The sequence below is a fragment of the Metopolophium dirhodum genome, chromosome 1 (genome assembly GCF_019925205.1).
Source record: "Metopolophium dirhodum isolate CAU chromosome 1, ASM1992520v1, whole genome shotgun sequence".
Taxonomy (NCBI): Eukaryota; Metazoa; Arthropoda; class Insecta; order Hemiptera; family Aphididae; genus Metopolophium; species Metopolophium dirhodum.
The window spans coordinates 107,521,350-107,539,303 of NC_083560.1; the positions used below are offsets into that span (position 1 = coordinate 107,521,350).

Sequence of the window (17,954 nt, forward strand, 5' to 3'; positions counted from 1 at the left end):
TAGTATACCGTCAACAAATGCGATAATGTCATTATTATTTACTAATATTAATATGTGCCCATTGTGCCCAATATATGGGTCATTGGACCACCATAACAAATTATGGGTCGGTAGAAAAATATTTTTCGATGGGTTTAGTCTACCCAATCCATCCCTGTAACATTCCTATACCTATACCGGCTATACCACACTCACATACAAACACATATAATATAATATATTCTATACATTTCATACAATTTTCCTACTTGGAATTTTCATTTAATTTAATCTTTATAAACAGCTAGTTTATTAAATCGTTATAATAGTTAAAATAGTAAGTAAGTTATTTTTACAGAAAATACAGCAGCTGCTCTATAATCCCATCTAGTAGCAGACAATAATTTAAATGTTGTACATCTATGACCGAATGATCATGTTGCAATTATATTTTCTAAAATAGCATGTATTGTAGGACTTTTTTCTTCGATAGAAATATAAATAAATTGTATAGTACCAAAAAACATAATTATTTTAACCGGATGCTGAATTTACCTTTTCCCATATATAATCTACTAGGGCCAAATTAATACAGTGATCATAGAGCATTTGACATAATATAAAATATTTTTATTTTACACCTTACACTTAGCTTGTACTCTTCCAATAGGTACTAGTACATGCATCATCATAACAGACAGACATAACAGATGTCCAATTTTTTGTCATAATTTTAGGCTTAAAGAAATTAGTAAAACGAGTAGTAACATCTTTGGACTGTGCATACCTATTACCTACACATAATGATGAATAATTTAAAAACCATAATTTTAGGACCAAAAATATAAATCTTTTTTATTTTATTAAATCTTTACTGGTTTCGGAAAAGGTTTGTATATTGTGAGTAAATTGTAAGTTATTTATTGTATACTAATTTATTAATGAAACAATAATAGGAAAAATTGAGACTTTGTTAATATAAAAATTAAAATCATTGTTCTTGTTTCTGTATAAAACGATGGTGTATTTGTGAACATTATAATGCTAAAAAACGAGTTATAATTTTATAACTATATGCACTATAGTTTCCTTCAACATGGGAAGTCGAATGATATTTTTTACTGAATTCCAATTCATTAAAATTGTGTGTATGTGTGTGTGTGTGTGTGTGTGTGTGTGTGTGTGTGTGTTGGTTGTGTTTTTTTTTTTATTGGGCCACATGGAACAAAGGAAACTGAATAAACTGTAAATTATTTTTCTTTATAACATACCTTATGTAAGATGTCACTGAGTCAAACAGTGCAATTTAGTTGTAACAAAATATTATATTACATTTCAATAAATGCCACTTAAAGAACGCACGCATAAAAACCGGATTTACGAGATATTAGAAGTCAACTACTTAATGCGTGTTAATAAATACCAAATACCGACTACGTATATCTATACACAAAATTACCATTATGTTTAAATTAATTGTACATTGTTAGGTACCCTATTGCCTAACGAGAAAATATATTACATTTATATTGTTGACTGAAAAAACTGAATTTTCTATAATATGTTTTATAATTAGATAGGAAAAATAAACACATTTTAGTTTCGTTTATCACACAGGATCCAGGGTTTTTAGTTTTGTAGTTCGTGAATAACTTATTGTTCCCTAATCGATGGTAAACAAGAAAAATAAAAAGTTTCACAAAAGATGTGTCATGCAAAATAAAGGATTATGTTTTAAGCTCACTTATTATAGTACTGATTAATATACATAAATTATGTATAAATTCATAATTATTTTTTTTATAATTGTATTATATTATATTATTTTAATCAATGTTTTTATTGAAAACTTAACTTTACCACGATAATCACAGTTTCAATATTTTATTTGAGTAAGTATTATAATTTATAACTTATGTATTTTAATGAATTCTCGGTCAGACTATGGCTTTATCAGGGGGGGGGGGGGTCAAGGGACACAGATCCCCCAAGATGTCTTCAATACTTTACCAATGTTTAAAATAATTATTTATTTTTAGTACCAAATTAAATATTTTCCATCATAAATAGCTAAAAATCTAATTAAATTGACTATATTGACTGTTTGGAATTATAATATAAAAATATTATTATACCGTCTAATTTGATTAGTCATTTTCTAGACGCAACGAATAGTATCGATGCTGGTCGGCGCTGGCAATTTTTTACATTATTAAAAATATTCTTTTTTTTTAAATTATTATTGTTTTTTATTAACATCGGCGTCATTGGCCATTAAATTGTAAAACAATGAGGAACATATTTGTAGTAGAATTATTCATTTTTTTTAGTGAATAAACTTGAGATAACTTGAGGAAGTAATGAGATTAATGGATTGATAAGAGACTTAAGCTCGCTTACAAAGCTTGACATTAGCGAATTAATATCAGGAGTTGGAGGAGGAGTATCAGCTTAGATTGTATATTATGTTGACCTTGAGTTGTCTGAGCATACGTTTGAGATTGACCAGAAGAAGGATTGCAGGAAGTGGTATTACGTGGGTGGCTATCTTGTACAATGTTAGACTTATAACTAGAGTTTACATGTAATTTTTGATTATTTAGGTTGGTTTTCTTACGTTGCTGGAGGTTTTTATAAACTGTTCATCCCCTGTAGTTGGCTGGGTGGTTACCTGTGCAGAGGGCGCATTGCATTGGGTCTTGACGTGAGTTTGGACAGGCAGATGATGAGTGGTCATCACCGCACCGGACACAACGAGGACTGTATCCGCAGTAGGCTTTAGTATGACTATAAGCTTGGCAGTTCTGACATTGGCTAATAGTTTTAGGTTTATGAGGTTCTTCTATTTTAATTTTAGTGTGCAGTAAGGATTCAAGTTTAAAAATTTCATTTGAATGATCTGACGGCTCGAGGTCGACAAAAAATAATGGCAGGGGTACTGTGTAGTCTGGAGAACGAATGTATTATAGTGGCCGCAGTGTATTTCTATTGGGGTTTCAACAATTTGTTAAAGATCGGATTAAAAATTAAAAGTGCATGCATTCTGAATTGTTATAATATTATTATGTCATGGCATTACTGTTTAACATCTATTATTATTATTTTTGAAGTGAAACTTCAGGGTACGGAAAAAAACCAGCGGTCGGCCGCCACGTGCTACATATTTTACAAGTTATAATAATATGACGTAACCTGGCTGGCGCCCTCCGTTCCGTCACAGAACACGGGACCGGCCGTATCGCGTTCGGCGGCTCGTGCTGGAGTCCGGGTCTGCGCGCCGTAAACTCTTTTGCCACCAACAGTAGAATTCGGCCGTTGTACTGGGCGTCAACCTTGGAGGTAGGTCGAGATCGGAATTCGTACCTAGTGAATTTTCTATGGAGGTAATATTTTTTTTCAAATTTATCGAAAAACCTAAAATTCTTTTTGCATTAACAGTCTTATTTGGACGTCGGATTGTGCGTCAGCCTTGGAGGTAGGTCGAGTTCGGAATTCGTGCCGAGCTAATTTTCTATGGAGTGATATTTTCGGACTTGTAATTAATTTTTTTTATTCCAATACACGCCTAATATCAGTTGCACGACTACAGGAAGTTTTACTTCATCCGAGCGTACTCGTTACACGCACACTTTTTTTTTTATAAATAATACATGATAATAAGTTTTAATGTTATTGTAAGCTCAATACAATCATTTGTTCCGTTCAGAATCTTAAATGTACCTACCTACATTTTAGATTCTGAGTGGAACGATGAATGTATCGAATTTACAATGATGTGTGTTTTTTTTTAAAAATTTTTTTTTATGTCTGTCGTCACCTTTTGTTTATTATTAATATAAAATATTTTTTTTACATTAGTAAAAGTAACTAAAAGAAAAAATACACGGTCACCTTTAAGCATCCCGACCGTCATCTGCCCACTTGTTCATGCGGTAGCAGCGCTTTTCTACTTACCCGCATATAACTTGTAAATAGATACAAGTATTCTAAATATCTAGTATAGATAAGAGTATAAGACGTGATAACGAACAAAATCAAACTATTATTATTTATTACGAGGCAGTGGGTCACCGTAAGATCCTACCGTTTGTCCGTTTCATGCTTCATGTTACTCAGTGCATAATGTAAATGCATGCAGGTTTATATGTCTGTACCCAAGTTGTAAATATATGTACTAAACGTCAGGGGTGGCCAAAAAGTCGATTTCTCTGGCCGCACACGTCATCCGCGACTGAAATAACTCACTTCCCACCCTTGCCACACAATATACTATTGTATCACGTCTGACATTTACATATATTTATATATATAATATCATAATTTATAAAATTTTTATGACTAATTTGAATATAATATTATCTAATTTCGATGATTAAGTGTGTATAAATTTATATATACTATATAATATAATAGGTTGGTACAAATAGTATGTAATATTGAAAGCTTACAAATTTGATATTTATATTTAGTAGGATATAATAGCCGATTCGAAAATACTGATCACTCTGAATTCTGATCATTGTGATCGTTCTGATCATATGTTCCCCTCTGATCCTCCACATCCTCCGATCCGATACATTTACAACACATATATTCGCGCATGCGTACAGTCACGCCACCCTGGTAGACCACCACCGCCGCCATAAACCCCCCACCCTACCAGCTTTACCACGTATAGCTGTATCCCCTTCATATACATACGCAGCATATGCATACGTGATATTCAGTCGCAGTTTTCATTTCATGAAGTGACAAGTTGTAACACAGTGTATAAAAATGGCTTCAAACAGTGAACGGGTATACAAATATATTGCGCCAGCACCGATGGGCGAACTCATCGACTGTACTAACTACACAATCGATTTTGTTTAGATGCAAGTTTTTACAAGTCAGCATCGATCCTACACAGGAGTTCAATGTTTCTGTACGTTTAATTACTCCGTCGCGTTTTGTAGACATTTCCGTGGACTTTTTGAAACGTATATATTCATTGATGGGACATATTCTATCAGATATATTGGATACTACAGTAAAATACAAAAGATTTATTTTTCTGGAGAACGAATTTGTTTTGCTTACGTCTATGATATATAGAGGAGAGTGTATGTTAGTGATAGAATCAAAAATTGAACATGGATGTAGAATTTTATTAAGTCCGAAAGAACTAATGGCAATTCAAAACATGGAGTGGACTATTTTCAAAACCGTAACCAGAAAAACGATGGTCGTGCGACCAATGATTCTATTATAACTTGATCAGATAACGGAATATTTTAAAAATGATTATAATATTGAAAAAGACGTGACACTCGAAGAATTTGTAGCAATAATCAAAGGAATTCAAATTGAATTAATATCTAAACATGTACCGAAAAACAAATATAGTTTTATAAATCAGATAAAATTGCTCGGAACTGACCAACTAGCAAGCAGTTGGATGATGAAACTTAATAAATCATTAAAAGTATGAATGCATGTTTTTTATTTATTTTAATTATACTAAAATATATTTTTCAATTAGGGAGTCGAAGAAAATTACGGTCCGGAAGATTTCTTCTCACCTCCGTATACTCAGAGTTGTATGCCTCGGCCATGCAAACAGTCAAAGAAGATAAAAATAATAATAAATATACTTTATAATCAGGTGAACGATGAATACAACGGACCAGCCCCGGCCAGAGACGAAACAAACAATTTAAAAGTAAAGAATGTTTATAATCATTTGAAACCTTGAATATAATTGTATTAATTTTTTAGGATTTTTGAGACATATGATTCAGCGATGACACCAATAGAAGCCAACAATATAGCAGACGAAAACAATTGTTTTTCTCAATATTTGTTTTGATGTGTACAATTTGTATAGTATTTAAAAAATAAAAAAATCTTTTTTGTCTATATTATATACGTTTATACTCCCACCCATAAAATGGGCGGGACCACCTTGAGATTAACCTATCTAAATACATTTTTACTCCCACCTCATTAATACTCTTACCCCCGGTATTAGCGCCCCGGTATCACACCACATGACAAGACAGTCGTGTGTCTTCCGTCAAACGAGTCGTGTTGCCTTATTACTAACTTATTTCGAGACAGTCGTGAACGTACCTAACAAAAATGGCTAATGATCTGATCGATTGTACTACATTTTTTGTTGATAGCAATATTTTTATAAATATAGGATTAAATCCTGGTTTTTTGTTAAATTGCGTTATATGCGTCTCAAATAACTTGCAGTGTGTTAAAATGAGTAATATAAATAAATAAATATAGCTCTTAATAACATACATTTTTACTACCATCTCATTTACTGTTGGAGGAGTTTAAATTGATATCAATAGAAGAATATAACGGCGACAACGTTATCTCGATAAAGTGTTTGCAACAGGATCAAAATGTGCAATTAACTAAAGAGAATGTTTCAAGGATCTTACAATTAAGTGATGCCATGGAAGAAGTCATTCAGATGAAAAATATATACACACGGTCTACTACATTAAATCAAGCCTGTAAAATTTCAATGTATCTTGGAAAGGAAATACTGTTACCCATAGATACAAAAATAAGCGATGTTGAAGTTTATTTGACCCGTATCGATGTCCAAGAATTGAAAGAACAACTTCCGTTCACTGGTCTTTGTTTAATAGCAGACTTGAAGATTAAAGCAGTCAAACAATTGGCTAGGGGGTGGTTATCTTCTTCGAACGAAACTAAGGTAATACGATTTTATTTTTACATATTATTTTATACTAAAGAAAACAATTTTTTTTTTTAGCCTGAAGTCAACAGGCTGACTACGAGGGCATTCCTAGCACGTAAAAGAGCAAAAGCAACCCGCAAATTAAGTTTTCATCTATAATATTGTATTATGTAATTTTCATATTGTTGTCAATAATTTATAAAACTTTATATTTAAAAATAAAATATTGTATTTTTTTTATTATGTCATTATTTTTGTATTAAAACATAATGTAATATTTTATTGTAATATGACATTTTATTATATAATAAAAAGAAAAAACATGATATTTAAAAAAAGCATTTTTATTTTACAAACTATTTACAATTTTCTTACATCACCATTAAATGGATTATAAGTTATAATTTGGTCGTGTAAGATGAGACAATAAGCTGCAGTCTTTTCAGGTATGGTAATATTAGTCTCAAATTCAATACGTAGGTCCACGGTTGACGACTTCACATTGTCGTTTTGATGCGATAGATCGACAACGGCGATTGGTACATGGTTTTGATAAATATGTTTTGAGAGTAACGGCTCGCAGTAGTCTCTTTCGTAGTACGATTTTTGAAAATCTGTGTAAGCTTTATACAGTATGAAAGTTTGTTTGTTTTGGAAGTCTGCTCGGAAATCTTCGTACGGATATGCTTCAGAATTTAAGTATACCTTAAGATTTTTCAATCTACAGTGGTCGAATCGAGTGTTATATTATTTTTTCGATCTGTTTGAAATCCAATCAATACAAATCTAGGTTTTTCAAGTAAATTGCTAGACTTTACAGTCCACGAATGTGAAGTATTTTTAGGTAGCACTGGATATTCGCAGAGATCCCAGGTTCTGAACGCGCACGATAACGTTTTACGGGAATCCAATATTTTTAACAGCCTTAACTTTTCTTTATCACTAACTTTGATAATAGGCAATTTCCATAATATCTTAGTCAGTTCGACTGTAATTTTTTTATTTTTCTCAGAGTTATCAGTAACGTGTAATGTGTCAAAATCGGTTGACGAGCGATTCAAAATCAATTGTTGATTACAATTAAGTAATATTTTCTTGTAATCTTCAAGAAATCCAAATAGATGTTTCAGTGGAACGCAGACGGTAAACACATTGTTGGTCATGAAATTTTTATTATTATCGTTACTACCCAACGACGACCCCCAAGCCGCATTTTCCAGCGTGTTCAAGTCGTTTGGAGTATATGAACAGTAACCAAACAAGACGAAATTCCGGGTGATTTTATTTTCTGTACTTCTACGCCGTTTATCTCGTATTGCATTTCGGAGGATCAAAACGCCAATCCATTATTCGAAAAACTAACGTCTAGTGTAAGTGTAAGAATCATGTTTAAAACACTTATCCTAATTTCATCGTTATTAGAAAAAGACATGTTTGAATATGGGGTGAACGAATGATAATTCTTTTGTGTTATATTACACTCGTCGACATAGCCGGCTGCTATGTCTCAATGCGAGTCATCCATGATTAAATTTTCAAAGAACGAAGAAAATTTAAATTATTTTTCGTGAGTTTGGTTTCGGGTTTTTTCGATTTGGATGTTGACTTCTTGACTGTAGGTACAATACTGATGGGTTTTTTGATTGTAGCTCTTTTTATATTGATGTTAAATTTGAGCGCCATACCCACGCGTTCTTTCCAAGCGAATCGTAATTGGTTCGCCGCGTAGATTTATTAGACAATCGTTCTGATCTGATGAATTTTATCGATGTATATTTCAACATGGAATCGAAGCTGAAACCTGAGGCTGTATAATAAAAAGCTGGGTCTAAATTGTACGTTTTCATGCATAGATCGCGGAAATTTTCGAAAACGTCCGCGAGCAACAGCACATCCACTTTCAAGTACAGATCGGAATAATCACTAAGCGTTTGACTTCCGAAGTGTCTCCATACTTCCATAGCGTGTTCATAATGCGTATCCTTAACGCCCTTCTCCTTAAGCGTGCTATAAAAATCTTTTTTGTGGTAGACTAGGTGGTAGACTAGGCTCGTCCAACTTATCCCAGCCATCCGTATACTCGTATGGATATACACCCTAGCGAGTGACAAAAGGCATTTCACCATCATCAAAATATTTCGCAGTCTCGCGGAATTTCGAAAAATCTTAAGTTAAAAGGTTTTTAGCAAGACTACTCAACTTTGACGGCATAAACCTACAGGTGTCTACGAACCGTATGGTAAACGACCTACTTATATATTTTGAAAATGACATAAATTTCTCTTCGCTATTTGCTATAACCTTGATACTATTCGCGTCATATCCTAACTCAGTTACAATAAAATGAGCGTCATAATTAGTTAGGTTATGGAAAAAACATGGGACAAATTAAGGCTATTTTAATAAATTTTAAATTACATTGAGAACATAAAGATTGCCTAAATCTCCCAGTCAGGTGACAATGATCGCGAACTTTCTAATTTGTATCAAAACTAAGCTTACATAAATTACAATTTTTATTAGAACTATGTTTTTGTGTATCTTCGTCGCTCATAACTATAGGGGTATTTATCTTAAACAATTCCTCGATTTTATGACCCACGTCAACGATATTTTCAAGAAAATGTCTGGCAACATCCTCTCGACTATTAATTCCGCGATAAATCACCGGTGCGGTTGGTATATTAAATCGCTCAATGAGCTCTAACGGGACGTTTTCGGACGCTTTGACTAAAAACCCATAACTCATAGGTTTGTGGTTATGTATTGCAGTCGTATGTTTACCTCTTTTCTCATTAGTCTTCACTAGCAGCGCTTCAAAATCGGCGTAAATAGTAAACAGTTGTCGTTGAGCATGTTGCCAGTTTTCAAATTCAAGTGTTGTGTCAACATCAGGCATTCTGGGTAGAATCGGTTTATGTGCTCCACAAATCAATTTATGCTGATCAAGTACTGGCCGCCCGTTATATTTTAACGTTTGATCGTCGAATGACGAGAAGCATCGTTTACAAAAATATTTTGAATTCCCGTGTTTAGTTAGTTGCGAATTAATCGTGAAAAATTTGATATATATACATAGTGGCTTTTTTCACCTTCGGTGTATAAAATTAAATCGAGATGATCGGCATTTTCATTTTCTACGACTTTTAATGGAAAATTGTGATGACTCGGATATTTTGAAGACGGATGAGATATTTTTTTGTTTCCGTAAATATTTATAGAGACTTTCGGATTATTTTTTTCGAATATTTTAACTTTACTCCACGGTGTTGGGAATGATAAGCCTGTGAAATTATATTTATTCTCATGTCGATAATAATTATCTCCTACTCGATGTTTATTTGGCCCTGTCACTTGCTTAGTCAGAATTGCCCATTTAAAACAATGTTGATCAGTGTTCTGCGGATTGATCGTTGCCCCCCTATTTGTAATAGAAGTATAAAGCTGAATATACGACGATCCAGCTACACTGTTAAAACAATCTGAACGATTTTCATATTGATTCAATTCATTTTGCTGGTCATTATTTTGCATGTTCAACGTAGTATTAGAACTTGTATCGTTATTCGCGTCATCTCGTTCATTATCAGAATTAATAACAGGCAGTCCAATGTTTGGGGTTTTACCCATGGGGGTATACTTGTATACTGTTAATAAAAGCTCATCGATAGATTCTAGTACATACCCACTACCTTTTGCTACATACATTTTCTCCTCGTGTAATAATGTAGCGAACGCCTGATCTATTCATAAATCTATATCGGAATCGATAAAAATTTCTCGGGCTGCTGTCTTAAATGACCTATTTTGCGATGAGTTATCTAAATGTGGTTGGTTATATGTGGCTTTAAATTTAAGTTACATTTTATCGGATTAACCTAACAATTCTTCTCAATAATTCAACGAGTTCAGGCTTTACATTAGCGAGGAATGAAATATAATTTTCGAAATTGTCCAGATTTTTAGCATAATACCATACGATTTTTCGACTATGTACGGATTAAACCTCCACGAACCCTGCAGATGCATTATCGTTATCCATACGAGCCTTTTTCGATTTAATACGGCTTGTTGTATTTTCTACGTGAATGCGCTTATTCCCTACAGTAGTCATATAAGAATCTACTTAGAAAAAAAAAAATAAAAATAAATAAATCTAGCACCGATAAAGGAAAAAAAAATCTTACCTGACGCATCACATGGTCCGGCATTGTCAAGCATTTCCACATACAATTCATCGTTTCTGTCATTTAAATCATCCATATCATTTGCATTTTGAGTCTGATTTGATGGACCTGCTGGTAGGCCTGACACTATAATATTGGGGGCGATCTCGAGCGCGTGCAACAGCTTATAAAATAAATATTGAATTAAATATTAAAAATATAAAAATAAACTTAACAGCACATAAATATAAAAAATAAAAATAAACATACCATGCACATTTTTCAAATGTCTATTGAGATTGGATTTGTACGTGAATATCGACGGGCAGACGGTACAGGGAAAACGTATACCATCGTGATTTTTTTGGTGAGCAATCAAATTACCTTAACGCGCGAACACCGACGGACACTGCTCGCTTTTAAACATTTTTTTTAAATAATATTTATAATATTTTTTAAAATAAACGTATACAACGAACTAAGACTGATTACGTACTGGACGGTAGTTTACAAGTTGGTGGGCTGACTTGTCCTGGGTCTCCAGTGATTATCATTATTATTATAAAAAAGACTTGGGTAGAAGATGCACAGTGGTAGGGGTAAACACCCCTGGTAGGGGTTGACATCTGTAATAAAATTATCATATCGTCCTTAGTCTGCACTGAGTATTACAATAGACTCTTGCACCCAGGTAGGGGGTGTTTACCGCTTATACTAACTTGTCTGATGCGCGCATTTTTTAAGACGAACAATAATATGTAGGTTATACGACTGTAACACGTTATACGCTTGTATCTTAAAATGTTTGGTTTGGGTGGTTGAGGTCATTCAGCGGTGACCTTGCAGGTTAGGCTACAGTCGGCGGCGGACAAATGTATGTGCATGGTTTTTTTTTTGTTTGCGTTATATTATCATATACGTATCACATTCTACACGAATATATTTTTTAAATAATTACTTTCTGATATACTACGTACACATATAAATTGTAAATAATTATTAATAGATTATGATAACTGCTCACAGCAATCTGATAACTGATAACGCGGGATAGGGTTGTGCGATGTGGAGGGTATAACAGCCGGGGTGGTGGGGTCGGCCGAAGCCGGGTGGCCGGTGGCGGTCTGCCGAGGTGGAGTGGTGACAGTTGTGGCTTGAAGGGGTGGAGTAATGTCGGCGGCGGACAGCCAGGATGGAGGGGTGAACTGTCAGGTGGGGTGGAGTGGTGATCGGCCCGGGTGGAGTGGCGGTCGGCCTAGGTGGAGTGGTGTCGGTGGTGGTTTACCGGGGAGGCGTGACTGAACGCATGCGCGAATATATGTGTTGTAAACGTATCAGATCGGAGGATATGGATGATCAGAGGGGGGTCATATGATCAGAAGGATCATAAGGATCATATGATCATATGATCAGAGGGATCAGTGTTTTCGAATCGGCTATTATATCCTACTATATTTATTTACATCTTTATAAGAAAAAGAGCCTATTATATATATTAAATATTTTATTATTTAAAAACGCACCGTCTTCTTCATATATTTCAATTGTATAATTGGTGTTTTTATTCTAAAACCAAAATGAAATAAGTTCTACATAGACTGCGTAAACGCGTTTTGTCCATGTTGCACTTAGATGAGGGTGAGAAAACCAATAGTGCGCTGATATCCGCTTAAGTTTCCCAGCATTTTTTTGCAGGAAAATAACATAGGTAGCTACCAAATTACCTGCGAATAAAGTTATATATTCAGATAAAACGTGATCTAACGTAACGTAAATATATCAAAATATATGAATGTTAATTAAGATATGAATTTATTGTTTCAGAGTAACTGTCTGCTTAGGAGCATAAACCAATTTAAGAAAAATGCACATGTTTTAATGTATTTTATTGAATCCTGATTATGTGGACTCCGAATACGATGAAATCTTAAAAATAATCACATGGAAGTTGATGACATTCGTAAGGATTAGATAATTTATGGCTGTAATCATTTTCATAAGCACCACCTGGAAGATACTAGTTTGTAGATAAATTAGTGTTATCTTATTTTGTACAATAATCAAAGTATGTTACGTCTAAACATGATAATTAAATGTTTAATAAATTTAAAATAACAAAAAGCTGCATTAAATGTTAATGTAAAGGCGTAGTAATACGTAATTATACCAGCCTACGTTCACATGTCTTAAAATGTACAACAATAATTAGATATATGCATGTCACTTACCCGGTGCCAAGATGACGTGCCCAATCAAAGCGAGTTCAGGAACCTAAAAAAATAATAGTACAATAAAAATATTCGTACTATTGTTCTGTATATACATATAAATATATTATAATATATTATATAGCTATATAACATGGATAAACGATAATACCTAACTGTATAATATTTTTATACTACTCTCGATGACAAATTTGTTGCACGGCGTAATCATAGGCAATTATAGGTACATCTGTGCATTGAATATAATTAATAAATATTATTATCAAATGTTTCCTACCGTGGAAATCTTAGGCTGTTTTTTTTCATTAGGCAAAAAATATGAAAAAAAAGTTGGGTGAATTAGGCCTAATAAATCGTTACAACAATGAACCCAAATTTTCGTTATACGCAAAAATAAATATACAAATTTGGCGTTTGTCCCAATTGAAGACACGGATAATACTCTATTATTATTATCTGAAAACTTACCAAATGATTTGCAAACACTTTTAGACTGATTTGAGGACAACTACTTCGGAATAATGAATCAGAGAGGTAATTTACGAAGACAGCCTTTGTTTCCTCACGAAATGTAGAATGTCTACAGCAGAACTTTAAGCCAATGTTAAGAACCCCTGATTAGTACATATTTTATTTTTTATATATCTATATATGTTAACAACATATATAGACAATCATAATGCAGAGTGTGTGTCGTAAGACGCTGCTACCGTGGGAACCGCTGAATAAGGGTTTTTTATGTGAGACGGGGCACCGTCACGACAACACACAGGGAGTCAGTCAGTCGTAGAATTACGAGTGTTCGATTAACAGTTTGTAGCTATACTTAAGATTTTTACTACCAATTTTAATAAAAAATACATTAATTATTTTAATCTTAAATTGGTGCGTACGTTTATTTTGTGTTGTGCGTAAAATCCATAACACCAACAAGACAGAACTTGTAATCACGCTGAAGCAGCTCATCTCCGGCTTCAGACGGAATTAGGTATGGATCATCTGGAAGATTGTAATTGACAGGTTACAAAAATTCAAGCCAATCGTGACTTTCATTATGAACAACTTGTTGCTGGACATAATCCACCAGTGAAATTAAAGAAGTACCGGGATGCCGATCAACGTATTTTAACGTTTGTTCGAGACTATTATAACAGAGACGTTGTCGATTATTTAAGAGGAATTACACATAATTCCCAAATGAGTTCATAAATTAAATAAGATCAAATTTAAGATTTTAAGAGAGACCATATGGTAGCACTCGCTGCATATACCATACATATGACGAAAAATAATGAAAAAGTATAATAATAATGATAATATAATAATAATAGTTATCATTTAGAATCACATTATAATTAGCTGTTTTTAGCGCCCAGCTGTCCTGGCGTCCACTTAACTCGCGCCTACTTGCCTCAACATCCCGTTAGTTGCGCCGAGTTGGCCGTTTCCAGTTGGCGGCGCCCACTTGTTCTAGACCACTTTAAAACAGCAACCGCGTGGCACCCTCTAGATATAGTGGACTCAAGGAGCAAAAAATTAAACGAAAAAATTAGCAAAGTCGTTGTAAGTGTTATCCACATACTATTTTCATTGATAGCGGGTTTTATTGACACCTGCTACCAATGAATATTGCGTGATAACACTTACAACGTCTTTGATAATATCACCATGGATCATTAAATACCGTTCGACCAAATAACATTATTATACGTTTTTACGCAGACATAATTTTTCCCTTCGGCAATTATGTGAACAATATCAGCTATATTCACAGTCTTTCAGTATGGCACTACACGAAACACTAATTTTTTAACGTATATGCAGCGAGTAACGGCGTACGATTCATATATTTGTTGATGTTATGGTTTTGTCATTTAAACTGTTTCTGTAACATACACTTAAGTTCCTATCCAGTATCCACCAAAAACTAATTTTATTTACCATCGTGTCTGAAATACTTACCTGATACGCTTGGGAGTACCTAACTAGATGACTTAATTGAACGTACATCGATTTTCACTTGAGGTGACTGACTTGCTAGACACTCAAACATGGTTAGGTTGTTCTACAAACGTAAAGGCAACGAACATTCTCACCAAAGGTGCCAAATCCAATAACTCAATCAAAGTTAAATAATTTTGACTTGAGATGACTAACTTGCAAGACTGGTTTCGAGGAATCACGATGACCGTTGTATGTCGATAAATACTATTTATTTTTTAAATTTAAATTTAAATGATAAGCCTCGGCGTCAATTTTGTCAGCTCTTTCATTTTTTGTGATTTGGTTGTGCATAAATACTATTAGGTGGATTAGGTGAAAATATTAATTAGAACTATTTATCGGGTGTATCTTAATATAATGACCAGGACCGAAAAGCGTATTTAAATGTGTAATTTTGTGGTCAATATAAGAATAGGTATATGTGGAATCCGTAAGTTATTATGAGTGTCGTGATTGTAGAACATTGTTTTTCGATTAGGTAATAATGTTTGTTGTTTACTATAGAATATATTGTCTTTTGAAGCTAGTTAAAATAGAAGGATTTATCTTATATTATAGTTAGTTTTTACAGGAAATATATTTGTTTGATAACGGTTTCTTTATAATTTGATATTATAACTTTATAAGAAGTAGTTTCTCGTGCGGAGGCTGTTAAGAAATCAGTATTGGACAACAGAGGTTGGTACTCGTATTACTTTGGGTTGTCTCAACTTGAGTATCTAAGTCCAATCTAGGAGTGTTACAAGTAGAAAAATCTCGTGGACCTACTGTAAAATAGTCTGACTGGAAATAATAAAGCATAGCTACTATAATTTAGCACGCCCTTACAATGGCACATAATATGAAGGCATGCATAGTGATGTGCCATTAGGAATATTCCCCAAGGAATGTTCCCGGGAACAGCGAATATTTCCGGAATATTCCACAACCACTCCAGTAATTTATTTAAAAATAAAAAAATAATTATTTTTATGTTATTCAGCATTTCAATTTCAGTATGTTTATTTTATATTTTATCAACATTTAAAAATGAAAGTTGGATCGTTTATTTTGTGATCATTGTACAGATTTCAATTAAAAAGTTAAAGTATAGTTATATAATAACTTTTTTTAAAAGAATAAATATCTAAACTGACATAATCTTTATATATTATTAAAACGTGAGGCGATTTCTTGTGACAGTTATATCTGAAGTTCTACCGGTCCGATTTTCACAATTTTTTTTTTAAACGAAAGTACTCGGTGTGTAGATAAGCCATCAAAAGAGAAAATTCCAAAAAAACTATTATTTAAATAGATATTAGAAGCATTAAGTTTGCCGTATTGTTACATAGCGATGCGCGTTGCTTGCCGTGCACACACACACATCTTTAGAACCCCCACTACTCCTACGTCTGCTGCAGTCAGTGTTCGGACTTATCTAGATAAATGTATCTAGATGAATATCTAGATAATTATTTGTTCATCTTTTATCTTATCTAGATAAATAGTTACAAGGTATCTAAACGTTCATCTTAGATAATTCTTTACTCATCTAAATGAATTCATCTAGATACATTTTTTATTGATAAAAATCGCGAAATTGTACATTCGCATTTAAATATTTATACAGATTCTCAAACCAAGTTTATGGTTTATAAATAATGTAATTATTTTTATTTATATCATCATTATTATTATTATGTTCCTAGTGCCCAACTAAAATATACCTAAATTTAAAACCCATTTAAAAAAAAATTGTATCTTTTTTTTATCTAGATAAAAAAAGTATTTATATTTATCTTTATCTAGATAAATATGAGTTAAGTTATCTTTTATTTCTATCTAGATACATTAGAGTTGCATTATCTTTATCTTTATCTAGATAAAAAACTACTTATCTAATCCGAACACTGGCTGCAGTACTGTCGTAGTGTCGTCGTCGCGCGTTGGCAGCGATGTATTATTTCAAATCAAGCAAAAGAGGAAATCTTTGTTACGGTTTGGCTTCAAAACTTCTTATCCTATTGCCATGCAGTTTTTTTTAAATGAAAGAGGATATCACGGAGCAGGTTTTAGGCATAAATAAAGTCCGATAATGTTAGTCAATAATTAGTTATCTTTACATATAAAAATCCAAATACCACTGACTCACTGATCGCTGCACTTATCTCAAAAACTACTCAACGTACAGACTTGAAATTTGGAATAGAGGTTCTTCTCATATTTTCACCGTGCAATAAGAAAGGATTTTCAAAAATGTTGCGTTTTAGTGGAGTAATTAACGATTATAATAAATTATTCACTGCCAATACATATTGTGCGGCACGCCGGCCCGCGGGTTTCCAGCTACCTGCAACCTATCCTTTTTATTCGTCGTCGTCGTCGTGTAGATAAGAATAACGATTCCGAGAATAAAATTGTTCCGAGAAGTTTATCGAGTGAAATCGTTTTACCCAAACAATATTGTTTAATTTGGTGAATATTATAAGAAAATTCTGAACATGGACCACACGGTTACACGGATTACGGTGTCGGTGTAAAGGCTGTATTCCACTAACACCGTGTTCCGTGTAGACCGTGTTCGTGTTGAATATTGTGCAGGATTTTACTATGTTACCACAAAATATGATAATTCAACCAAACTATACCTTTGATGTTAGATAAGAAACAAAATGATGTTATCTTTGTTGATAATTTTTAAATACTGTAAATTCGAACTTTACTGTTATCTACGTTAAACTTAAAGTTTGGTAGTTTGTAGTGAAAGTTAGTAGTTAAACTAAACTACTTAAATAATAAGTATTTACACATATAGTTAATTAAAAACAGTTTAACTTTTCAATAACTACTTACAACGACAGCCATGATAAATATTTAATATAAATTATAATA

General features: G+C 33.2%; 2 pseudogenes; both read left to right on the forward strand.

Annotated features, from left to right (window-relative positions):
- Nucleotides 1-4,755: 4,755 nt before the first annotated feature.
- LOC132949392 (uncharacterized) lies at nucleotides 4,756-5,827 on the forward strand (annotated as a pseudogene).
- Nucleotides 5,828-6,099: 272 nt separating this feature from the next.
- Nucleotides 6,100-6,841, forward strand: LOC132934410 (uncharacterized; annotated as a pseudogene).
- The last annotated feature ends 11,113 nt before the right edge of the window (nucleotides 6,842-17,954 follow it).